The sequence below is a fragment of the Diceros bicornis genome, chromosome 33 (genome assembly GCF_020826845.1).
Source record: "Diceros bicornis minor isolate mBicDic1 chromosome 33, mDicBic1.mat.cur, whole genome shotgun sequence".
Lineage (NCBI taxonomy): Eukaryota > Metazoa > Chordata > Mammalia > Perissodactyla > Rhinocerotidae > Diceros > Diceros bicornis.
Window position 1 is genome coordinate 32,589,088 of NC_080772.1, and position 26,736 is coordinate 32,615,823.

General features: G+C 34.8%; 1 long non-coding RNA gene across 4 annotated transcripts in view; it reads left to right on the plus strand.

Moving 5' to 3' along the window:
• LOC131396593 (uncharacterized) overlaps positions 1-26,469 on the plus strand; it is a 58,689-nt gene extending 32,220 nt beyond the window's left edge. The window contains exons 1-3 of one of the 4 annotated variants that reach the window (XR_009216595.1): positions 7,308-7,335; positions 23,182-23,333; positions 26,122-26,469. This is a non-coding gene — a long non-coding RNA (uncharacterized LOC131396593). Of the gene's footprint in view, positions 1-7,307; positions 7,336-7,375; positions 7,428-16,708; positions 16,738-23,181; positions 23,334-26,121 lie in introns of those variants that run through there. The other 3 variants (XR_009216593.1, XR_009216594.1, XR_009216592.1) reach the window with 3 other exon arrangements.
• The last annotated feature ends 267 nt before the right edge of the window (positions 26,470-26,736 follow it).

Below are 26,736 nucleotides of genomic sequence, written 5' to 3' on the forward strand. Positions count from 1 at the left end.
CACGTTAACACATTTTATCTTGTCCATGTGGTGGAAAGGAATGGTTACATTTTTTTAAGAAAGCAATGATATAGATCTAGAGATTTGAAAGGTGTCTTCATTACATGCATGGAAAATGGAATGGAAGGGGGAAGGTTTCAAGGCAGAGAGTAATTTCATTAGAGAATGAAAGAAATGGACAAGGGGAATAAGGACAAAATTATATCAGAAGAGGTTAGAGATTCTTTCAATTTCTTGATGGCATATTCCTTCTTGGTCTCCTTTGTAGTCTCTTTACTTCCCTAATATACCACCTGGTCCAAATGCAACATTAATTGTATCTTTCAAAGACAAGTTCAGTGTCGACAGGCTTTCTAATGGTGAAATGAGGCATCGTATGTAGAGTGACGACCCAATACAGTTCTTCAAGAAAATGAAATTCTTTCCTTCACCTTCTTCACATTCCCTCCTCAAATGACCTGGATACGAGAGAGAAATGAGTGTAAAGTTACCACAGACTTGAGTTTAGAAGAATAAGCAGTCACAAAAGTATTAGAAGATAAGGATAAAGTGTCCAAGCTTGGAGAACTTTATTTTCTTGATTTTAGAAGATGGAAAAGTCAGTGAATGTATTTTAATTTTGCCTAAGTTTTGCTTATTCCGCTTAATTCTGGTCAGAGCTAATGGTTTCAAATGATCCCAAATGGCTCTAAAATTTGGTTAAATATAAGCATACATGCAAATGAGAATAGAAGAGTATGCAGTTTTAACTATTTATGTAAATGATTTCAAATAGACATAGCATTTGAAATCTCTCTTTCCCTCTGTGTGTGTGTGTGTGTGCGTGCGTGCATGTGTGTATGTGTACCACTAATCAAAATGAATTTCTTAAACAGAATCTATCTTGGGATATTTATTCTGATTAATATGATATGACAACGTATCAGAGTAAATAACGTGGTAAAATATGTTGGGCTAAATTTCTAGTTTCTATTTTTTTTTTTGTGAGGAAGACTAGCCCTGAGCTAACATCTGGTGCCAATTCTCCCTTTTTTTCTTGAGGAAGATTGGCCCTGAGCTAACATCCATGCCCATCTTCCTCTACTTTATATGGGACGCCGGCACAGCATGGCTTGACAAGCGGTGCGTTGGTGTGAGCCCGGGATCCAAACCTGCAAACCCCGGGCCGCCGAGGTGGGTCGCGCGCACTTAGCTGCTTGCGCCACTGGGCCGGCCCCTCTAGTTTCTACTTTAAATGCCATAAATCTATTCCTGTAAATAGGATTTGGGATAAGGTAGAAAGCCTCATGTATAACAGGCATATTCAATGAATACATCAGACATGTAATCACAAAAAATGCTAAAGACACAGGTTCTGCAAAATGTTATGCATTTTTGCTGAGCATGTAGGACCTGCATTTTCTGAAAATATAGAGTTCCTCTGTGTGATATTTAACTTTCAAAGCAATGAATTACAAGGACTAGGGTTATAGAATGAATTCTTCATAGTAGAGAATCTGGGAAGTGACAAAGAAGGAGAGAATGGCAAACGGGAAGGGAGATTTCCTCTGTGTTCCTCTCTCTGTAAATGCGTATTTCTAGTGCAGGAAGACCACTTAGCTGAATAATTTATAATTATTCTGTTAGCATGAAGTTGATCAGAGAAAAATAAATGAAAATAAAACTCGCATGCACTGTTACAATTCTTTCTCTGTATTTTGTATTGACTTTTTTTTTTTTCAGGGAAAGATTCGCCCTGAGCTAACATCTGTTGCCAGTCTTCCTTTTTTTTTAACTCCTGAAAGCCCCAGTACATAGTTGTATATTCTATTTGTAGGTTCTTTTCATTCTTCTGTGTGAGCCACTCTCACACCATGGCAACTGACAGATGGGTGGTGTGGTTCTGCACCTGGGACACGAATCTGGGCCGTTGAGGCAGAGAACACAGAATTTTAACCACTAGGCTATCAGGGCTGGCTCTGTATTGACTTTTGATACTTGTATTTTTTCTCTCTAGTTTTAGATGATTTATCCACTATTAATAACATATCAGTAAATTCCCATAATTTAAATATTTTAATAATTACCCTATAGAGAAGGAAGAACTATTCCTCTACCCTCTAGTTTCTTCTGACTGATCTAAGAGTTAAAGAATTAAATCGACAAAAGACAGAATAACAGTGGAAAATCAAACACAGTTTAGTAACATGTATACATGGGAGAAACCCAGGAAAACTGAGTAACTCACCAAAATGGCTGAAGCCACCACCTTAAATACCATCTTTAGTTAAAGACAATGAGGATATTGGGGGTAGTGGTTTGGGACATCAAAGGGGAGGAAGGCAATCCATATGCGATGAGAAAGCAAAAGTGTGGTAAACAAATGTTTGCCATACCTTGCAGAGACAATGGGACATGGAGAGGACTTTGATTCAACGCACCTTGCTAGGTTCCTCCCTGTCCATCACACCTAGTTCATACTATACTATAGTTCCTTATGGTATTAGTTCCTTCCCAGAACAGACCTTCCATCTTAAATTCTTTTAGCAGTTAGGGGGAAGGTCATATTTCTTTCTGAATCTTTTTTTTTTTTTTTTTTTTTTTTTTGTGAGGAGATCAGCCGTGTGCTAACATCCGTCAATCCTCCTCTTTTTTTGCTGAGGAAGACGGCCCTGGGCTAACATCTGTGCCCATCTTCCTCCATTTTATATGGGACGCCGCCACAGCATGGCTTGCCAAGCAGTGCGTCGGTGCGCGCCCGGGATCCGAACCAGCGAACCCTGGGCCGCCGCAGCGGAGCGCGCGCACTTAACCGCTTGCGCCACCGGGCCGGCCCCTCTTTCTGAATCTTTTGTTCTTAAAAATAATAAAGTCAAAGAGACACACTTTGGGGTGGCAAATTCTGATCCCTCACGTTCCCAACACGAATGTGATTCAGAACAAATATAAATAAAATAAGAGAATCATGATAATTTCTTATGTGAGAAAAGTAAGTGAAAAGAAATTAATGTTTGGACCTTTGTCACTGAATAATAATAATAATCAATTTGGGGGGTGGGGGTGGGTGAAATGGGTGAAGGGAGTCAAAAGGTACAAACTTCCAGCTATATTTAAAATAAATAAGTCTTGGGGTGTAATGTACAGCATGGTCACTATAGTTAATAATACTGTATTGTATATTTAAAAGCTGCTAAGAGCATAGATCTTAAAAGTCCTCAACAGAAGAAGAAAAAATTTTGTAACTGTGTGTCCTAATGAGCGTTAACTAGAGTTACTGTGGTGCTCATTTCACAATACATACAAATACCTAATCATTATGTTGTACACTTGAAACTAATATAATGTTATATGTCAATTGTATCTCAATAAAAAATAATAAAATAATATTACGATCCACAAAGCAAAGTCAATTGGAGTTGTCAAGAATTTTAACATTTTTAGATGTTATCTGAAACATTTAGAGAGGAAATGACATAATGTCTGGGATTTGTTTTAAAACACACCAACAGACAAATATAAAAGAAAAACGGGAGAATAAACGAAACCGTCATAAAAAATGTTGATTGGTATTGAAGCTTAATGTGGATTTTGTTATATTTTTTCTATGTTTGAAAAATTTTACATTGAAATTAAAAAAATAAAGTTAAAATAAAGCTCTTCAGCAATCTTAGGTTGCATCATCATCCATCAATATATGTACTATGCAATAAGGTAAATGTTGTTGATGACAAATACATCAAAATTGAAAAAGAATATGGTAGAAAAGAAAGAGCAAAACTTTAGACAGAAAGAGACCTGGATGTGATTGCTTGCTTTTATCTTTGCCTACCAAGCGACTTTGGGTAAGGTCAGAGTTACAATTTTCCCTTATATAAAATAAATATAATATTTTTTTGCAAGGCTAGAATGCGATGGTCTTTGCAAATGGCTAACAAAATGAGTGGAATGTATATTAAACTCTATAAATGCTTCTCATAGTAATTGTTCATGATGATGATGACAATGTTGATATTGTTAACACTCTAATTTCAGAAATCTCATTTGGTCTTGGTTTAAAAATCTATTAGGTCAAATGACTCTAATGATCAAATGATCTAACATTTGGTCTTAACTCTATTGGCATTGATGTCTCCAGAAAAGGAATCATTTCACACATCTTTCTACAAGAGATAAAGGTTTCAAATAGTCTTTCGTTCAACAAATATTTATTGAGCTTCTACTATACACAGGTGCTCCTCTAAGAGTTGGGAAGAAAGCACTAAACAAGCCACACGATGCCTCTGTCCTCAAGTGATTAATATGCTAGCAGGAACACGGCACTATGATTGAAAACATAAAAATTCAATCACTTGAAGTATTGAAGTATGCGAAATTAAATAAATTTCAATCATTGCAACATGATTGATAACATATACATATTAGTTATAATCAATGCAGAAGCATTGGGTGGAAAAATTTCAATATGATCAAATTCATACCAAAATCAATATTCACAACTAAAAGGGAGATTCACTGCATTTGTCTAAATATCATAACCAATCAAACCCATTTTGGGTTTATTTCTTCAACATTTTCTTATTACATGTTCTATTATGTATTTTCTGCATGTGCCATAAAATAAATAAAGCAAAATATTTATAAAATATGATAAATTTTAGTTATTTGGTAAAAGTGATCCACTTTATTTCTATTATTTACCTTCTAATCTTACCCATAATTTCCTTAAAAATATTGCTGTATGTGTTCAAAAAACCTAAATATATGGCATAATTTTGAAGATATGTATAATTTTAAATCATCTGTTTAAATGAAGCTACTGGATATTTACCAGTAAATTATTAAACAGAATAATAGGAATAATGGTTTATTTCCTCCCGCATATGTAGTAAAGTTATATAGACAGGCAAATCATCAGTAGGACCGGAAATCTCTGTGCTATCATTTTCAAATTTCTGTGACAAAATTGCTTAATTTCTTTAGCCCAGTTTATGAGGGAGCATTTCTAGAGTAATAAGGCGGGCAATTATTTAAAAGTCTGACCTGTGGTACATTTATTATGTTATGAATATAACCTACTTATAATGTGACTCTTTCTTTTACTTCCCATTAAGTAATTTCTCCCTACCTTCACCCTAATTTTAAGAAAACCACCAGATTTTCTGTTTTGAAAGTGTCACATAATTTTAAAAAAAATTATGTGCCTGAAAGAAAAACATAAAAATACTCTCATATCATATTTATTTTCAACTTACATGATGATCGATTAATATAATGTTATGTCCCTCCCTGGTGGGACAATTCTTCGCTTTACTGTGGGCTCCCCAAAATGAAGAGATGATTATAAAACATATGGAATAATTAATTCTTAAAATATTCACTGAGTGACAGGTGCCAGCCTTAAGCCTGGAGCTGAGGATTTAAAGACGAATGAGGAAGTCTTTGCCCTTCTATAGCTTACAGTCTGGTGGAGAGTTTGTAGGACTTCAAGAGGATGGTCAAAAGTGAATTAGGGGAAAAGCAGAGACCGGAAATCTTGCCCCATCTCTGAGGCTGCGCAGCATGTGGTACAGCTGCATGTGTGAAGTTTTCTTTCTATTAGCTCACAAATGGTTAAGCCCTCTGCCCTTTCTGAAGGATGAAGCTACTCTGAATTCATGCGCCCAACTCCATTTCACTCTTGGCTTAAATTGTTTTAGGAGGACATCTCTCTTTCCTAAACTATCTTTCATGCCGGGAAAGGACTAAAAGCCCTGCTGATGCTGGGTAGCCAGAAATTCAGGGAAAACATAAAACAAGATTTTGTTGATTGAGCACTAGGAAAGTCGCATGCACCTCAGAGCACGGGCCAGCTGGTCAAGTTCCGGCAAGGCTCACAATGACCCACGTGCCTGAGTTGGCTGGCGCTGACTGGACTATTCCTCACGGCATGGCTGGGACTAGAACAGATTTGTGTGTGTGTGTGTGTGTGTGTGTGTGTGTGTGTGTTTTAAATTGGTGTGTGTACTAAAAGTCATGAAAAAGTTCAAATATATGTACAAAAAATTCTAAAGAAGCCCATGTATGCAATTAGAAAATTTCCCCTGTACAGATGTATATATTAGCTTTCAGTAATTACCTTCAAAACAACTATATAAGAGAGAAGATTGGGTAAAATACAGTTAATAGCTTCTCCCACCACTCAAATCGAATGTCGAAATAACAAAGAAATTAAGAACTGGCGTGGATAACTGTCCTTCATTATTGCAGTCCATAAGCCACATCCAGGGGACAGAAGGCTCTCCACTGAACACCCTCCCACTCGTGCCCCTTCATCACACTGTGTGAACACAGAGAACTTTCAAAGAAATGAGTGGAAAATGGGCCCATTAGCTGAGAAACTGAATAGGTGATGTTTTATTTTTCTTTACCATTAAATGTAAATTAAGGTAAAACTGAAGTAGAGTCATTACCATTTATGCAAACAGTATCTATAATAAAGTATCAACTTTAGAATGGCCAGGAGGATCTTGCAGATGAAATGAGCACTGGACCACACATGACAAAGACTCCTATGTACACTCAGGTGAATGAATAAATTTAGCGCCTACTTTCAATTTGACATTCCTATAAGACTTAGAAAGAATAAAGTAGATCTCATCAATATGAAAATTAAAAAAAATCAGTTGTGAGTTTCCATTAATGTGCAGCAAAACTCAAACTAAATATTTTATACTTTATTTAAATGAATCCTCCCATTTGCAAATTTTTTACAAAGAACTATGTTCAAGAATACAAAGAAAAACAGGAACTGATAAAAGTATCAAACACTGCCTAGCAAATCTGAAGTATTTCTTCATATTATTAAACTACAAATTGGCAGTACAACTAAATTATTTTTCTGACTAAACGGGCTTCAATTTTTTCCCATTTAACATCAAGGCAATAGTGAGTTAAAGTGTCCAAACTTCTCGGAGTTCTCAGAAGTGCAATGTCAATATAATCATGATAAGAATAATCATTAATATTTTAATATCACTAAGTGTCTTGCTGTAAACTGATCCTTAGTTATTGACTTGACTAATGATACTCGCTGGTAATTTTTTTAAATCAAACATCTTAGACATGGTGATCTTCTCTTGTAGTTTTCAATACAATTGAAGCTGGGTCATAAAATTTAGCTCACACTGTACTCAAATGTGCTGAGAAAAATTGCATTTATTTATTTTGTTTTTAAGCTAATTTGGATTTCTTCATGGGAAGAAGGATAAATAAACGCCCAACCAGTTTTAACCTTTTCCAATGCAATACGATAATCAGTCTCGTCATGCAGTGAACAAGCCATCCGCTTGCCTCCTCCTCTCCTACAATAGCACACAGGTACATGAACCAATAGAAGTGGCTTGTATGACTATGACATCAGAGGGAACTGCCAATCCAGGAGCCATGTGGTGTCCTTGTAGTGTCCTTTGGTAAGCGGTCATCTCCCTTGTCTGCTGGCTGCTAGGGACCTGTTGGGGCCAAAGTCTGGGGAGGGGAAATTAGGGACACACATATCACTTTCTTGCTCTCCCCCATTCTTCTTACCAACTCGCAGGCTAGAGACAGCTCAGTCTCTCCTTTTACTTTCTTTATATTCTCCGCCTTCTACTATCAAGCAGCAAGGCCTCTGCCTTCTAGGTCCTAGGTGGAAGAGCTAACAGCCCTTCTAAAGGAGATCTCTCAACACTAAGAGCTGGAAACACCAGTCTTGGGCTTCCCTACGTGACAGAAGGCAAGGTGGCCACCAGGACACTGGAGGAAAAAAACCTTAATACAATAGGCTCATTGTACAACTATTATAGTTTCAGAGTAATTCCATCTGCCTCCCAGAAATGAATATTAATATATTCTTTCTCTTTTCACTCCTCCTGTAAGAAATTCTGTTCTCCTTCTGGACAGAAGATGTCTCAGGCTAACAAAGTGAAAGTCAAGTACACAGAGAAGTAAAAGAGAAAGCGCATTAATGCTTTTCTAATTAACTCTTGACATCATACAGTCTTGGAGGTTTTTTAAAACTCTGTTTAGTTGTGAGGTATTCTATTTTGAAAATGTGATAAAATGCATAGTTGACTCAAGCTATAATGGTAAACGTGTATGGACTCATTTTCCTGTGCAACTCATGTCTCTGAAGACCATATTCTTTATTATGTAATTCAAATTAGTTGTTCTATCTTCTTTGGGGGCACCTCTTCCTCTCCTAATTTTCCCCTTTTAGTTTTTCCCTTTTGCTTGAAGTTTTCAAGTCTACGTTAGTTTCTCTGCTTTTCATACTATCTCTCACCCAGGTTAGCATTAAAGAACCCAGTGAAATTTTCTCCCCCTTTACTCACCCTCCTTTCTGGCATTCTATTTTTAATTTATTCAAGTGAATGTGTTCACATTTATTACTTACAGTGTCCTGCTCTTTGCACCATGCTCTGGTTCGGGATTTTGTTTTTCACATACTTGCAAAGTTCCCCCTGCTTCTAGTCATCAATCCATGTTATGTAACTATACAAAATCTATTTTTAATCTCACTTTCTCCAGGAAGAATTCCCTGATTAATACTAGTCCATTGTGATGTTTTGTTGTTGTTAGTGCTATGGAGTCCATTCTGACTCTGAGCGACCCTGTATACAGCAGAGTGGACCCTGCCCGGTCTTTTTGCGCCGTCCTCTCACCTTCTGGTGCTATATCAGACACTGCTCTACCGCTATTCACAGAGTTTTCACGGCCAGTTTTTTCAGAAGTGGGTGGCCAGGTCCTTCTTTCCAATCTGTCTTAGTCAAAACGCTCTGCTGAAACCCGTCCACCATGGTTGACACTGCTGGTATTTGAAATCCTGGTGGCACAGCTTTCAGCATCACAGTAACACGCAGCTGCCACAGTATGACAACTGACAGATGAGTGGTGTGGTTCCCTGACTGGGAAACGAACCCGGGCTGTGGCAGTGAGAGCATGGGATCGTAACCACTAGATCACCAGATTGTGATCTTACTTTTACACTATTGGTCTGTATCACCTATTTGAATCATTATTTATTATGGAAGGTAAGATTCAATTTTAATAATTTTGATGAAATATTTTTTAATCAGTCACATTAAGACTGATTTTCACAGTTTACACAGAGAGATATTATTTGCATAGTGGTTGCATTCCTACTAAATACAGTTCCCATTAAAAAACATCCAGCTTGCCACTTGCTCTGGTTTGACCTTTGTACAATTTCCTTTACCTTCCTTCTGTACTCATCACCATTTGTTCTCAGCAACTCTGTTTTAAGAACTTCTTTTTGTGATCATAAAAGTAATTTATAATAAAACAAATGAATGTGTTTCTTGTTTGAATATCTCTTTTATGATTGTGCTGTGCAATGCTCTTTCTGTTGTTTCTATTGTCTTTATTCAGCTTCTCATTTTCTTCTTTTTTTCCGTTGTTTGGTCCCTTACTCATCTCGTGTTCATAAACCTTGCTAAGGTTTTTGTACTTTAGTAAGTATTTAGCATATTATGTGTCATCCACATTCATCTCTAATATCCCTACACTTTTATCTTAATGGGATGGGATTCTATTTGACATTGAGTTTGTTGATAAATAATTTGTGATTCTTCATACTTATGGTATATGTTTTTATCTCTGATTTGAATAGACACATCGTGAAGGCATGAATATCACCTATTTATTTTACACATTCACAAAAATTAACAGAAATTCTCTAATCTCTTCCCAGAATGCCTAGGAACATTAATTACTGTCAACTAAGTATGCATTCTGGGAAGTTTAAATTCATTCAGTATCATCAAGAACAAAGTATGAAGAACATTCTAGAGGCATAGTCCCTAGTTTTGAAGAGTTCTTCACGTGCTGTTGCTTCTATCCGAAGTGCCCTTCCCAACCACTCAAATGTATAATTGTCCTTGAAGACTGAGCACAGTGTCGTCTCCTTCACAAAACTTTCTCTTGCTCACCTCCCTCCCAACAATCAACCCATCTTCCATACCACACTTTGATTAATGCCTCCAATATTGTATGTTTCATAGTGTAATATATTTTTCTGGCTCCATTCCATGCCTGTTCTTCTTCCGAGAATATGAACACCAAGGCCAGGCAACGTGGCCTTATTCATCTTTGTATTGTCAGTGACCAGAAAAAAATATATATTCAGTAAATACTGAATAAATCATTGGGATTCATATGAAGCTATTTTTAGAAGGTGGGATTTGGTTAGAGTAAGTAGTCAAAGGAAATCTTCAGAATGAAAATCTATAGGAGATTCCGTTTCCTCACATATACAGCTTATTTCTTTCGCTTACTCACATTTATACCTACTCAGCTGCATTTGTTATTTCACACATATTTTTCACTTGGCTGCATAAACCTGTTTGAAAGCACAATGCAGTACCTTGATGGTGGGTAAAATAGAGCTCATACCTAGACTACCTTCTTTTGGTTGATATTTTCTTGGTGAGATAGTGACGTGAGCTAGGCAGTTTTCTGCCTACCTGCTCACTTTAGAATATCTATACAGATACAGATAGAGTTGTAAATATATTGTAAAAATAGAAGTTTAAAATTTTTTTCTGAACGTTAGCATGAGAGTTACTCTTTAAAGTTTATAACAAACAACAAGCCATAAATGTTAGCTACAGTGTCCTAGTTTTGTTTAAAATGACAAAATTTTTTAATACAAAAAGTAAATATGCAATATTAATATTGATAATATGTAAAGTTGGGATATAGAAGAGATTTCTATTTCCAGCAATATGGCAAATTAGATTTCCTGAAAATTTTAATGGGAAAAAAAGATGACAGATAAAATAGAATAAGTAATACACATAAAATAAAATAAAGCACAAAACACAAACATTTAAATAAAACACATGGCTGAGTTTACTAGGATGGAAAGGACAGCTCTAAGGATCAAAAAAAAAAAAAAACCAAAAACAAAAAACGAAACTTGAGAAGAAAATATGCGAGCTAATGCTGAGGCTTGTCAGTACTTGCCATTCTGAGAGTGCTTGCTAGTCTGGGTAACTAGGAGATTGAGTATTAATGCCCATAAAGGAACAGAAAAGAGAGTTGTAACTGAGACCCAGTTTAGTTTACCTAATAATGCAAGAACTCTCAACTAGCCACCTGTAGTGAAGTGGTGGACTAAAATAAAATCCATCCCTTCGAAAGAGAGAGGCCTTGAAAGATTGACTTTTTGACTTGTTCTATAGGTAGGATTTTTTCCAGTGATAATTCACAAACATATGTTTGGGATCTGAATTTACCCTACTTACATAATCTGACAGCGTTCATATACAAGGAATTAACATAAAAGTACTCCAAGTCCCATAATACTCCTGGGGAGGCTTTTAAAATAAACAAAATGTTACTGAAGATTTGTTTCCAACCCAAGCTGTTGCTAAGTCTAGAAGATAAAGCCCCACTGAAGATTAGTTCAGTCCAAAGTTACAAGAAACAACATAAAGAAACAATCCAATATGAGCAAGAATCAATGGATACCAAAAGAGTAGTACAAGTCTCCTGAACTTGTTGCATAATAGAAACGTTGGAGAAAAGCTATTAAATAAATATTTTTAAGATTAAAAAAATCATAAGAAAATAATTTACAAAAAATAGGAAGTGAGCAGGATACTATGACTAAAAGATAGTCTTAAAAAAGAACAGATCTTGAGCAATTAATAAACATATTTTCTTTAAAATTACACATAGCAATTTTAGAAGAAGAAGATTAACTGGTATTATATATTGAAGATATTACACAGAAAGAGAAATTCAAAGATAAAGATGTTGAAAACCTAAGACATTGGTCAGATAGACTGAGAAATTCAACATTTAGTCGATAGGGGTTCCTTAGCTGAATATAGAAAAAAAAAAGTGGCTGCTCAAAAGATAACATCTGAGAATTTCACAGAGTCAATGAAAGACATGAATCCTCTGATTTAGGAAACATTGGAGGCAGAAAAATCACACCTATGAATTCAAGTAGAAGTGAAACAGCAGAATATAAAATAGAGACAGAAGATCTGAAAGGTGGCCAGATGAAAAATGCAGTGTTTACAAAAGGACAACAATTAAACTGGCAGCATTAAAAGAAGCCAGAATATGATAGTATGTTCAAAATGCTGGGAGAATATCACTGTAAATCTAGGCAGCTCAGCTATCTTTTAGGATAAAGAAAAAAATACATATACCAAGAGTTGAAAATAATGTGAAGCAACTAGAACTCTTACGCTGTTGATAGGAAAATAAATTAGTACAATAACTTTTTTCTCCTTGCTAAAATGGAGATAATATGTTTAGCACATGATAAGCATTCAACAAATATTAGTTTTTGACTGTTTAGTAGAGGTAGAGATGAATATCATAAAATGGTTTAAACGTCCGAGTTCACTTTACAAAGAAAAATAAGTGCCCGAGTCAATGAATAAGCAAACAAACAAACAAAAAATAGAAATACCTTGTAGTACTGAGAATGGACTCCTAGGAATCATTAAAAAAATACAATATGCTCAATTTGAAATATACATAATTAGAATTTATAAACATTTAATATAATGCATAGAAAAAGACATCTTTAATTTGGTACTCTCTTTTCTAACTTTTGATTATTTTTTGTTTGTTTATTCCTGATGGAATAGCCTCTTAGGAAGTTATTTTCAAATAAGTGTTCCCAGAAGTTCTGTGAAAATCATTTTGACACTGGGTGGAGAAAGGTTGGAGATGAGAAGGTGGAGTTCTCAGGGCTCACTCCCAGTTCAACTAGAATAACTCCTTTATTTTTCTGCTTATACACTGAGCTTTCGTACATGATAGGAGACAGGGGCAAATTGCTATTTTTAATCACAGCTACTTTTAATTAGAATCAAATTAGTAATTAAAAGAACATTTTAGTAAATTTGTTTAGGCACATTCAGCAGTAAGAGAAGGAGTATGCTTAATTGTTCTATAAAATAAAGAACAAAATACTTTGGGGCTGTAAAGAAATCTGGTAAGAGTGGGTGAGAAGATAAGGAAGGAGAGAGAGAGAGGCAGAAGAGAAGCTGAGATTGAGTGAAGGAGGGTCAATAAATCTTCCTTGTGATGGAGTGACCAAATGGCGATGCCTACTCTTCCATTGGAAATTATGGTGTTTCTCTGATGTAAGACCGTCATCTGGCTCTCTCCCATACAGTAGTAGAGCTTATTGATGAATGTTCCTTATAATTTACATTGCTAAGAGGGCTGAGCAATGTTTGACAACGTATTTAGAAGCAGTTCTCTTGGAAAGGGGCACTGAGGTAGAGGAATCCATGAAAATGTCACATGAGTTTGTATAAATCCGTGAGGAGAGTCTGACTTCCACGGGGTGCAGAATTTTAGGGGTTGGAAGTGTTGAACCAAGTCTGGAATCTGGGCTTCATGAATAATGTTTCATTTGGAGAAAAGATTTTATGCTAAGTTTGAAAATTATTCCTGTAGTAAATGATTCATACAGTTACATCCTGTTTGAACACAGAAGAAGCCATGCCATTTTCCATACACCATAAGAATTTTTACTGAAGTTGACTCTACTGTAAGAATCACACACAAAAAAATGGTTTAACTCAACCGTTTTCTGGCTGGATTGGGGGTGACATCTATACTAATGGAGTGGGGATCATAGTCACAAAAGAATTGTTGATTTCCAAGAACGAAGTGGGACCAAGGAGGGCCCTTGGCAGGGGACCTGTAGCTACTTCACAGTTAGTAAGCTTTTGCTATACAGTGTGACTTTCCCTAGGGTACTATTTGCTGGTCAATACATGGCTCCACTATTCTAAGCCACTTCATTGGTCAAAGTGTGAGTCTCTTCTAAAAACCGAACAGGGTCAAAAGTTGATGGTCAATACTCCTTTATTGAATGAATAGTTGAATGAATAAGTGAATGTATGAGTGTCATTTAAAGCTTTGTAAATATCATGTTCTCTATCGCTAAAACCTTTCTAACCCATTTTTTAGAGATTCTTTCATTATGAACGGAGAAATATAAATGTAAATCTTATAATCATAGTACTTTATTAATTGTGAAGGTAAACACAGTATTTAATAACACCACTTCTGGTAGTAGAATATGAATATGAACCTAAACTATAGTCACACAAGGTCATTTATGTTGGAGGAGCCTATTTGCATGAGATACAAGAAGCCTTCTAAAGAAAAGTTCATTTTAAGAAAAAAAGAGTCAGAAAAATAAATCTGAGAGTAGGCTGAGGTTAAAGAAGACTGGCCATCTGGGGCCTGTGCTGATCATATTAACCTTTAGCCCTAATGGTTTTCTTTCCCCCTTCTCTTTATCCCAGGTTTTTGTGCCAGAGTACAGAGGAGTGGAAACGAAAACGTATATTTCAAATAGCTACTTCCTTAAGATGTCTGTTAGGCGTTGGTACCATAACTCCCCAATATTCTGGGATCCATACAACAGAAATGTGAAGAAAGAAAGAGAGAATGACGTTCCTTACTTGTGCAGAGGACCTTGAGCAGAGTGAAGCCACCTTTTACATGTCTTAGATCCTAGAGTGTTTACTGGCGGTATCGGCACTAGAGGCCCTTCTGGCACAGGTGTATGGCAGCATAGAGAGGCATTTGTCCACTCATTCATTTACACGTTCCTTCAACCGAGATTGATTGGGGCCTTAGATAACATGCTAAGGATTTAACTGAGTAACACAAACCCCTTTATTGAAGGCAGTGTTGGACCAAACAAACAAGTAGATCAATACTTCCAGGACATTGTGAAAGAGGAATGCGCTATGTGATATAAGATTATTTAGATGGGCCGTCAAGACTACTCAGAGAAGATTTCCATATGAGGGTCATAACCTGAGTGTTAAAGGAGGAGTAGATGTTAGAGGAAGCATGTTTTCATGACAGAGAGACGAGCAATTGTGAAGTACGCAGACATGAGACAAAACTAAATTTGCAGAATATTTTGCCAAACTGCATGCCATCATCTACTGAATCCTTCTTTGGGTTTATCTAAATAGGTTATAAAAGTCATAAAGTATTAATTTTGAAATACTCAAAGGAAATAGGCACAATTCTTCAATTTGGTTTGTTAACTCTTCTCTCCTTCTTACGCCTCTTACATTCTACTTTTTAATAATGACTCTGGTATTTTCATTGGTTGCTTCTCTTTTCAGCTGGCTTTTTACAATATCCCAGGTCAAGTTTCGTGTATGCCAAGCAGTAACTGTGAATTCTTTTTTGATCATAAAGAAAGCTCCAAAACTTTTTTGTCTTCACACTGCCTCAATCACTGCCTCTGCAGAATAGAAACCAATCTCTATATTTTTACATAAACTTTCTTAGCACAAAAATTCACAAATCTAACTGGATATTCTTTTTGCTTAGATGGTCTTGGTAGCTATGCTCCTCAACTGACCACCTCGCAAGTGGGCAGTTTCCATAATGAAGTGAAAAATGAGATTATGTTGATTTAAAACTTTGTGATATGTTCTGATATCCATTCCAGGTGCCTGTGGTGCAGATAGATATTTTTGGCAATGTTCTGCAAAGTTGGAAAAACATTGCTCTGTGGGTTTCTGAGAAACATTTGCTATTTTTCTCATATACGTCGTGCTAGTAGCAACTTCTAATCAGCAGGAAACAAAGGGCATGAGCAATTTATCCATTAAGTGAGTCATATGAAGTAAGCAAAAGGAGACTTGCTGATGGTTAAAAGTGATATTTTTACATTTTGGTCAAAGACCATTTCTCATAAATGTTTTAACATATGCTAAGCTGCAAGTATTTTGGTTCAATTGTTAGCAAGGTAGCAAAAATATCAATATTTTTAACATAATTTTTTTTTTAAAGAACTCAAAAATAACCATGGAGCTTTTTCCAAGACTACTTAAAAATCACTTTTCAGTTGAGATGTCAAACTTTTAAAATCAGTTTTGGAAAATAAGAAATCTATATAAATTTATCAATTAATATAGAAATAAAGTTTAAAAACCAAAGAACAAAAACAAAAGAAACTCAAATGTTAGAAATCTAATTTTTGAAGAACTTTAAAAACCAAAATTTTAAAGTACAATTCTATTAGTATCACTATCTAGTTTTCTGCATTATTTTTTCCAATTTTTTATTTTGAAAAATTAAAATCTATATGAGTTGTAAGAATTCATCAAAGGACATCATTTTACCACATTTGCTTTTTCTTTCTCAAATACTTCAGCATGTACCTTCTAAAAACAAGGATACTCTTCTACATTACTGTAATAAAATTGTTACAATCAGAAAATATAACATTTAAAAATACAATTATTTAATATATAATCCATATTTAAATTCCTCCAATCGTCCAAACAGAATTCTTAACAGATGTTTTTTGATCCAGAGTACATGAAGAATAATGCATTGCATTCAGTTGTTATTGTCTTTAATCTGCTAATAAAGCAAAGCTTTGTTAATTGTTAGTAAATCAAAGCTAAATTTATTACAACTAATTGAAGCAAGGGAGAATCATCTTGACAGAGTAAGATTCTCAAAATAGAAAAAGTTCAAATGGTTCCAAATTGGAAGAATGCACCTCAATATGGATTCATTTAAGGTTTTTCTCATGATTTGACTGGAGTTAAACATTTTTGCCAGGCATACTACACAGGTGATTTTTGCGTCCTCTGTACAGAACGTGATGTCAGTTTCTTCCATTATTGGTGAAATATGGCTTGATCATTTCTTTAAGGTGTCATCTCTCAGATTTACTCACTGCACAAGTTCTTTTTAGTAAGTAATCTGTGGGGGAAAGTTTATGAGGACATAAATATTGTGTTCATAAATCCACTAATTATTAGCTTCCATTGATTATTTCTGTTATTATTATGATAGGTGAAAAAGAATAAATTTTAATTTCTATAATTTTTTCGACATGTTAGTTGATATTTGTCCATAAAGTAGAGCTTTTCCTTTTTCTCACTTTGTAATTACTATTATTTAATAGCAATATATACATTAGGTTCCTTTCTTATTGCAGTGTGTTATGTTCTTATTCAGACTGATAGCCAAGCCATTCCCCATTTGGCCAGTGGGAGCCTATTCATGCATGCTCCAGGATCCTTTTGATATGTACCTATAATTTTTAAAAGAAATTCCTCACTTTCTGTAACAAGAAGACTTTCTAGTCTCACCCTGTACTTTCCCTGCCTTAGCCCCGCAATCAATATTTCTCCAAGGGACCCGAGTTTTTTTCTATCCATTTCCAAGCCATTGCCACTCACTCCCTGCAAGTAGTCATTTCATTGGCTGCAGGTTTTCACTTCCTGTACTTATTTTTTCAAAATTAAAGCAATATATACTTAATATTCCTTCTCATACTTTCTTATCCAAAAAAGGAGTGCATTATAGGTACTTTATTGAACTTAATTTTTTTTTTCACTAAAGAGCTTGTCCTGAAAATCACTCCATATGAGTTCATAGAAATTTTCTTCATATTTTTGTTTAAAACTGCATAGAACTTCATTTTGTGGTGAACAGTCATTTATTCAGTCAATCTCCTGTATATGGGCTACATTTTTTAATTGTATTTTTGTAAGTGTATCTTAACAGTAAATTCCTAAATTTGAAGTTTTGTTAGATACTGCCAAATTCTTCCCAGAGAGCTGGATCTATGCTGTATTTATATCAGCAATATATGAAAGTACTTGTTTCCACAGCCTTCAAACAAAGTGTTCTCAAACTTTTGTGTTTTATAAATCTGATAAAGAATATATGGAATCTTAGCATAGGTGAGATAAATATGAATTTCTTTTATCATGAGTGAAGTTAAATGTCTTTTCATATGTTTAAAGGTCATTTGTATGTCTCTTGTGTCCCTTTTTGTAAGCCATTTATATCTTTTGCCTTTATTTTTATTTGGTTTTGGTATTTTTCCCTGTAATTTAAAATGTTCTTTAAATACTTAGAATGATCACTTTTTACCTGTGATATATACAAACAATTTCCTTTCTATGTATCAATTTTATTTCCATGTTTTTTGGGGGGGATGTCATACAGAATTTTTTTTCAATATTTCCTTTTATTGCATCAGGATTTTGAGTTATAGTCAGACTTTTTTTCACCCAGTTTATAAAGGAATACCATTGTGTTTTTCGCTGGTAATTGCATAGATTTAATTTGTGTGTTTAGATCACTGATTCATTTGGGGTTTCTTTTACTTTTCCAATTCTCGTGCCTCTAATTCTTTCTTCTAATATAATTTCATGGGCAATACCTCTAATTTATTGTTAAATAATAGTGGAGATAGAAAGTATTCATGCTTTATTCTTGAACTTGATGGGTATATCTCTTTTTCTTCCACATTAAGATGCTGGCTTTAGGGTTGAGTATATAATGTTATATGTATGTGTGTATATTTCTATATTATTGAATAAATTTTAATCAGAAACGGGTGTTGGATTTTATCACGGGCTTTTTAGCATCTATGGAGATAATTATGTATTTTTCTTTTATATCTATCAATATAGTGAGTTTTACAAATGAATTTCTATCTTTAGATTTATTAAATAAACTTCAATTAATGATGATATATCTTTTCCTAATGTAGTATTAGATTTTATTTGCTAATGTTTTATTTAAGATTTTTAGATTGATATTAAGAAATAAAATTGGTATGTGCTAAACTTTTTCAGTTTAGGAATCAATGCTATTCTTGCTTTCTAAAAATATTTTAAAGTGTTCCTTAATTTTCTATGTTCTGTAACAATTTATATAGCATTGGAATGATCTAATCTTTGAAGTTTTGACAGAATTCTCTATGGAATCATCTGGATGTGATGCTTTTCTATTGGGTAGTTCTTTAATAACTCTCTCACTCTTTCTGTGTCTCTTTCTGTCTTTCTGCCTTTCCATTCTCTCTTTCTCTCTTTGTCACATGCAAATCATCTGTTTAAACTTTTTGTCTCTATTATAATCAAATTTGATAAATTATATTTTTCTGAGATACTATCTATTTCATCTAAGTTTTGGCATTTATTTGCATAAAGTTTTGCACAGTATTCTCATAATATTTTAAATCCTTCTGTTTCAATTGCTGTTTTATCCTTGTTCTCACCTTTGTTCTTCAACCACTGTTACCACCTCTGTTTTAATCTTAGACCTACAGTTAAATACATTTAGTGCTGAAAATCAGTCCTTTTGCTCAAGCGTCTTCAGTCACATCTTGAGTGGAGTAAGCTTGTCCTGTAATTGATTTTGCAGGAAGGACTCATACAGTATTCCTGGAGTTCTTACAGGATTAAACAGTTTCTATAGTCTTGACACTTGAAAAACAGTTTTGCTGATTTAACACCCTTGGCTCACACTTTCTTTCCTTGAGTTATTGGAACAAAGGTCCCACCTTTGTCTTGGTTTCAACGTCCTTGTCTAGAATTTTGATGTCATCAAATTTTCTTTCATTGATATGTGACTTTGTCTTTTTGCGTGAGTATTCCAAGGATAATTTTCTTTATGCTTAAAGAAAGATACTGAAGCTAAAGATTAAAGGTGATATTTTTTTCAGTATATGGTGATCTCTTCAATTACATAGCTTCGGGACTTCTTTGTTTCCGAATTTTTTTGAATTATGGTTTAAAATATTTTCAATTATTTTATTTTAGTCTTTAACATCTCCAACTATGCCTGTCTTTTATCTTCTTTGCCTATATTGATCAATTTCTCTCTGAACATTTTGTTTCTTTCATTATTTCAATTTTGGTTTGTCTTAGTTGTTAGAATGCCTTTCCTAAATCTTCCTTATTAACTTTGAAGTTTAAGCTTTTCTCTCTTGGACACTCTGTAATGTAGCTAATATTAACACATGTTAATATTTATCTTAATATTGAAAAATTATTTTCAGAGTGAATGAACTTAGATGTCCATTTCTGTTCTAAATTTTGGAATTTATAATTCAAAGTTTTTTAATGCAAGTTTTTACTTAAGCTTGTTTAATTCAGTTTGGAGTGTTGTGTTAAAGGTTTTACTTTAATTATTTAGTTAATTAATTAATTTCCTTGTTAGCTCTTTTATTAGAGAGAATTTTTATCGGTTGAGATGTTTTGATTCTCCTTTTCTTGTTTTCTTTTTATATTAGGTCCATATGGAAGTACTCTGCAATTTTCAGTTGATTCAGTATTTGAAAAAAATTATTCTGGATTGGCAATAACAAATATCTACACACAAGACTTTCAGATGGCTAATTAGGTTTCTCTGTTCAAGAGTTCTTTCTTCCGTTAATATTTTGAAGTGCAGTTTATTTAACGGATACTACTCTTTTCAGGGAAAGAGGCTTTGATTTGTCTTCTCTTTCTATCATGTCTTTTTTTCTTTCTTTGGAAAAATAAATTTTCTTTTTCTTTTACATCTTGCCCTTCACCATGAAGTCTCAAATGTGTGCCTCCTGCTTCCCTATGTGCTTTTCTCCCTCAGAAGTAGTGATACAAAATGAATGGAGTAAAATAAAAATTATACAAGGAAAGAAAAAGATAAGCAAAAACTGTTTAAAATACTTAACAGAATACGCTACTTGGATAAAATTGATAGAATGATGAGTTTCAAATAACATAGGACACAACTTAACACTGGCTTAAATATAGGTTGGATTTATTATCTCTCATTACAAAAAGGCCAAGTTGGGTTAATTCTGTGACTTATTGTTCTCAAAGGCACAGGTTACTTTACGCTTCACGTTGTCATATTGAATTTTGTTTTCACATTTGCCGTCTTATGGTCTAAATCACTTGGAGAAGAATGTTCTTCTGTAAGAAATGGCAAAGGCCAGAAGAATGTCGTTTTCTTGAGGGAGTAAGGTAAACTTTCTCAGAATCTTATCTTCCCCCACTGCCACAAACCTGGTATTTTTCCTTCATGTCTCCTTGTCCAGATTTCATAAATTCATATATAAGTTTACCACGATTTATTTTTAGATAAATCAATATTTTCTTGTCCTGGACCACCAGTTATTTAAACTCTGTGTTCTTTTAAAAAACAAAAAAGGGGTACGAGACGATTGTTGATTACGTCACCAATTGTGTCTGACACAGATAATAAACATAACAAATTCCACTAAAACATAAGTGTATTTAATGGGAGAGAAAATAATGAGAATACCCTAAGAATATGAAGGATAATAATCTTGAAAATATCTTAGAGTAAGATAAAAATTGTAGGATCTTCTTAGAACAAGTATCTGAAAGATAATAATCTTAGAACATTCAGTAGAGTTCTTAATGATTTTTCTCTCTAGATTAGAGTAACTGTAGGACGTCTTTGGGAAGAAAGTCACAGCACAGAGAACTTAGCTCTTTAGTTATTTCTAAAGATTCAACTCCTAAAATTTGAGATCTTACATTTGTGGACAGGCAATATCAATTACCAGTTAATGCTGATCCTTCTGGTTCTACAGACTTACAAAGCTGGTACCAAATTCTCCCCTTACGAAACATAGTGCCCAAGAAAGTATTAAAAATTATTTAATTGTATTCTTATTAGGGATCATATGAAGAGGCAAAGGAATTGAGCACTATTTTCTCCCAACTTCTCTTCCTCTTTTGGGAGAACTTGTCCATTAGAAATTGTGCCTCCTTAGCCTTGATGACTGGGCCAGACGGGGTAATATACAGCATGTTGACTCTAGTTAATAATACTGTATTGCATATTTGAAAATTGCTAATAAAGTAGACCTTACAAGTCCTCACTACAAGAAAAAAAATTTGTAACTATGTATAGTAATGGATGTTAACTAGACTTATTGTGGTGATCATTTTGCAATATATACAAATATCAAACCACTGTGTTGTACACCTGAAACTAATATAATGTTATATGTCAATTATACCTCAATAAAAAAAAAGAACACAATAACACAAAACAACATAAGAAAATGTAAGGTACAACATTCCATTAAGAAGAAAGGAAAATGAACTTATTTCCTCGTTTATGTAAAAAAATCCAGAAAGCTAAATATGACCACTATTTCCATGATAAATTTATTGTGGGAAATATCAAATTATACAATGATTTACACATTCTAATCTAAATTATTTTAGAAGTATTGGTGATCTATTATACTGAACCTTATTTACGGAAACACTATTTTGGCCATTATACAAATTATTTTTCAAGAAGTCAACTTTTGAATACATACTATGTGTCAGGCACTGTGCTAAATTGCTCTGCATAGCTCCCTATTAAATAACTGCTAGTATTAATACTTTGTACAGGTGAGGAAACTGTGGCTTATGGAGTTTAAATAACTTCACCACTATAACACAGTTAGTGAATGGTATAGATGGGTTCTGAACCCATGTAATGGTCTTGTATGCTTAACAAATTGTCTTAGTCAGAGCAAGTAACCTTATTAATTTAAATGTAACTATCTATAGAACTTGTTACCACAGTATTCTTTAGGTAGAGAACAGAACAGAAAGGGGTATACCACGTCTTCGATAGATAGGCTCAAACTTCATGCCATATTTAGGACTCACCTAAGGAGATAACAAACTGATTATAATGAATTGTCTATATGGCCTTCTATGATCAGACTCAAGAGAAGTTTCTTTAGCCTTGCACCTATGAAATGAATTGTCAGTGGTGACTCCATTTTGTACCCTGGACTTCACCTTGTTAAAAATATGAAACTGGGGGGCCGGCCCGGTGGCGCAAGCGGTTGGGTGCGCGCGCTCCGCTGCGGCGGCCCGGGGTTCGCTGGTTCGGATCCCGGGCGCGCACCGACGCACTGCTTGGTAAGCCATGCTGTGGCGGCGTCCCATATAAAGTGGAGGAAGATGGGCACCGACGTTAGCCCAGGGCCGTCTTCCTCAGCGAAAAAAAGAGGAGGATTGGCGGATGTTAGCTCAGGGCTGATCTCCTCACAAAAAAAAAAAAAAAAAAAAAAAAAAAAAAAAATATATGAAACTGTGCTGACCATGCTGACTTGCCAAAAGGGAGTTATTTGCTGAGACAGAACTTTCTGAAGGACTGTCCAAAAACATACTTTTTCTGGTAGCAACCATATGCCCTTGAGTAAGCCAATAAACTGTAGCAGAAATTTACCCTCCTTAACAAACAATGGAGGGAACTGTTCTGGGCTCTCTTTCTTGCTAATAAAAAGTCTGGACTTTCCAGCTGCTGCTGGAACTGTGTTTCTTGAATTGCAATTCTAAGACCCCAAATAAATGCTACTCTTCTATTTTACAGTTGTCTTTTTTTTAATAAGTTGGCATATTTGGTGTCAGAGATATGGGATGTGAAGTGACTTTCCACCTATTTCTGGGGCTGCTGTTGGTTTGGAGCAAGACCCCTGTGTGAGCCTCCTGTGCTCTGTCATCTCCCTGACAGCCTCAGGCCAGGTGAGTCCTCTCAGTTCTGAACCTCCACCTTGGTTGAGGTTCTGGCTTTTATCTGGGTGTCTTTTGGAACTAGTTTAAGAGAATTTACTTCCTCTTTTGGTGAGTCCATACTTGTAGCAGGAAGTATGCAGTCTATTGCTACAGGGATTCAGCTCTCTTTGGGGATCCCTGCTGGATTTATGTTAAAAAATTATGGGCCCTCTGCATATCAATTTTTAGAGAAATGGCATTGGTATACCAAGGATGATTTAAAACTTGCTTGGCCCCAATGGGGCTCTTTTGAAATATATAAATTAGTTTATTTGCATGCACAGTTAGAAAATAAGAGATCTAAAACTAAGCAAGTGGAACGGGAAGCTTATTTTGATTGGTATGTTGAAGTGTCCTGGGAAGTCCCCCATCCTGTTCAAAAGGCAGGGAAACGTGATTCCAGTGTTTTAGGCACTGTTGAACAAGAAGGCCTATCGTAGTAAAGAAGTTTTAGGGAATCCAAAGGCAAGATAGGTTCCACCTGGTCTATGGACCAGGATCTTGTGCCTTTCTGGAAATGGGTGAACTTTTGGATAATTTGGGATTGTAACAGCCATTCTGGAGAAACTTTCTTTTGGATAAGTCCACCTTAAGGGGCACCCTTAAAAGAGAGGATTCCAAACCTCTCAGAGACAATGGAATGCATTCTTTGATTCCTATGCAGAAGCTTCTAAAAGAAAAAATGACTTCAAAAACAGCTATAAAAGGGTCCTCACAGCATGCAAATAAAAAAAATCTTTAGTAAAAGTCTTTGGCCTTCTGAGCAGGTAAACTTTACTTAGTCCATTTGCCAGAAACACAATTTAGATTCAACTATTCTTTTGTGTTTTGTACCTGAGACATGGCTAAAAATTTTAAAGATCTTTGTGTCTCTCTGTATGTATATACATATGTGTGTGTGTGTGTATATATATATATATATGTATGTATATATGTATATATACATATATGTATGGTATTTTTCTACCTCTGGATGGTATTGCCAAAATTAAACATTTATATATATTAAGTATTCCTAAAATTCTCAGAAATATAGAAACTAACCCAAATGTCTTTCAAGTTCACATTGTCTGAGATCAGGCATGTCTTCAGAGTTATCAATACTGAATGTAATGCAAGCATACAAGTTTTTCTATCTGGGTTTACTAATCAAATAATTGTTTACTAGTCAAATAATTCTGTTACAGAATTTGTCAACAAGAAAAATAACTTAAGATGATGGTTAACTCTTTAATGTCTAATCCAAACATAATTGTTAAAAACAAGTGTTTAAATAAATGTAAATAAGATAAAAGCTTACACTAAGTTAAACTAAATAATGGATATCCATTAAATATCTAAATCATTTCCAGATAGGATAGTCACTGAGACATTGACTGTTAAACATACAGAGAAACAAACAATATTTGGGTCCACCAATAGACATGTTTTGTGCCACATTGAAAAGTTTGCTGTAAAGAGAAATACGCTTCTAGAAATTATGAAATGTGTTTATGGGTTTGCTAATCTACTACAGGATGCTAATAGATGAGCTTATAATATCTGATAGCTCACAATTTCATGCTTCCTAGTTTTCACTGGAAAGCAAAGAGTTAAAAAAGTTGGAAGAAGAGCTGAGAATATAAGGTGAACCAAAGAGAAAATGTCAGAACACTTAGAGTGATAAACATAAATTAACTCTGTGCAAACTGTGTGCATTGATGCTGAGAGAGTGCAGGCAAAGCAGCAGGAGCCGCTGAAAGATGAGAAGCAATGGGATACTCTTGAGAGCTTTTTCCTACTATGGAAGGATTCACTGTAACTTTTTATTTTTCAAACTATTGTCACAGACCATTAAGAAATTATGATTAATGTTTATTTAAACAGAACATGTACATGGTATCTACATTTATCAATATAGATAAATGGATAATACATATCTTCAACTTTATAATTCATAGATAAATTTATTTATTATATATAAATAAAAGAAAATAATTTCATAAAATGCAAAATAGAAGGCACATATGGCATATATTAGGCATAGGAAATACATATCAGTTTATTAAACTTTTATTTCAGATACTTATATGGTTTTATATATACAGGTAAATGCTGGACCATGATATACACTAGATTTCTTGCTGTGGAATGATTCAACATGTTTGAAAACCATTGCTCTTATACTACAGTAAATTGACTAACAGAAAGGTCTGTGCAGCCAAATGGAGAGGCCAATACAAGAACCACCACCCTTCCTGTCCTGTAGGCACACAATGATAACTCCTCAAGGCCAGGCTGTAATCACTCTCTGACAGGCTCATATTCTGTTGCCTGTTTTTTCAGATTTACAGCCAGGCAACAATCTTTGTTTAAAAGAACTTCCCCCAGTTCTTATAACTACTTACAATGCTGGGAATTCTGGTGATGGCTTCCCAGATATTTATAGCCCTGCCATCAGTTTAGACGCTGTTGTTCCATCTTTCAAATCTTTATTCTGCCTACTCAACTTACAGCAGCCGTCTTCAGCAACAATGTGGGGATCTTGTTCTATCTGCCTATTCTATCATGAACAGTGTAGCAGAGCAATGTCAGGATGAACCTATAGACCCAAGTGAATCTCGTTCTATAATATCCAAAAAGCATATGGCTTACTTTAACTGTATTTTGTGGAAGGAGTTTATATTCATTTAATGTAATGCATAGGCAATTATGCCACCCTCTAAGGTAAAATCTGTAATTATTCTGTAACAACTGCTTTGCTTCATTTCTTTTCTAGATAAACTTTATAAGTTTTTGAAATTGAGAGAATGACTGTAAATGAAAAGTAAGCAAGAAAAGTAGGCTATGTGTTTTCAGTGAAAGAAGATATGAAGAATGAAGATGGAATTTTGTTGAAGGAAAAAGAAAGCAATTTTGTTCTAAAATAAAATGATTGTTCCAAAATAAAAAAAAAAAGGACAAAACAAGACATAAAAAATTGTAGAAGGGAATCTTTAAAAAGAAATTTTAATGTGTGGTCAAGCTGGCTAAGATTAAAGTGAATTTATTGAAAAATAAATTTTAATATCAAAAGTACACTGGTGCAAAATTAAAATTCGGACATTAATTAAAAGTACAAAGAACAAAGTCCTTTATTAAAAGGACAAAGTCTTCTCAGATTATTGATCTGCTCTTAATACGAAATTATAAAGAGGGGGCCGGCCCGGTGGCGCAAGTGGTTAAGTGCGGGCGCTCCGCTGCGGCGGCCCAGGGTTCGCAGGTTCGGGTCCTGGGCGCGCACCGATGCACGCTTGTTAAGCCATGCTGTGGCGGCGTCCCATATAAAGTGGAGGAAGATGGGCACGGATGTTATCTCAGGGCCAATCTTGCTCAAGAAAAAAGGGGAGGATTG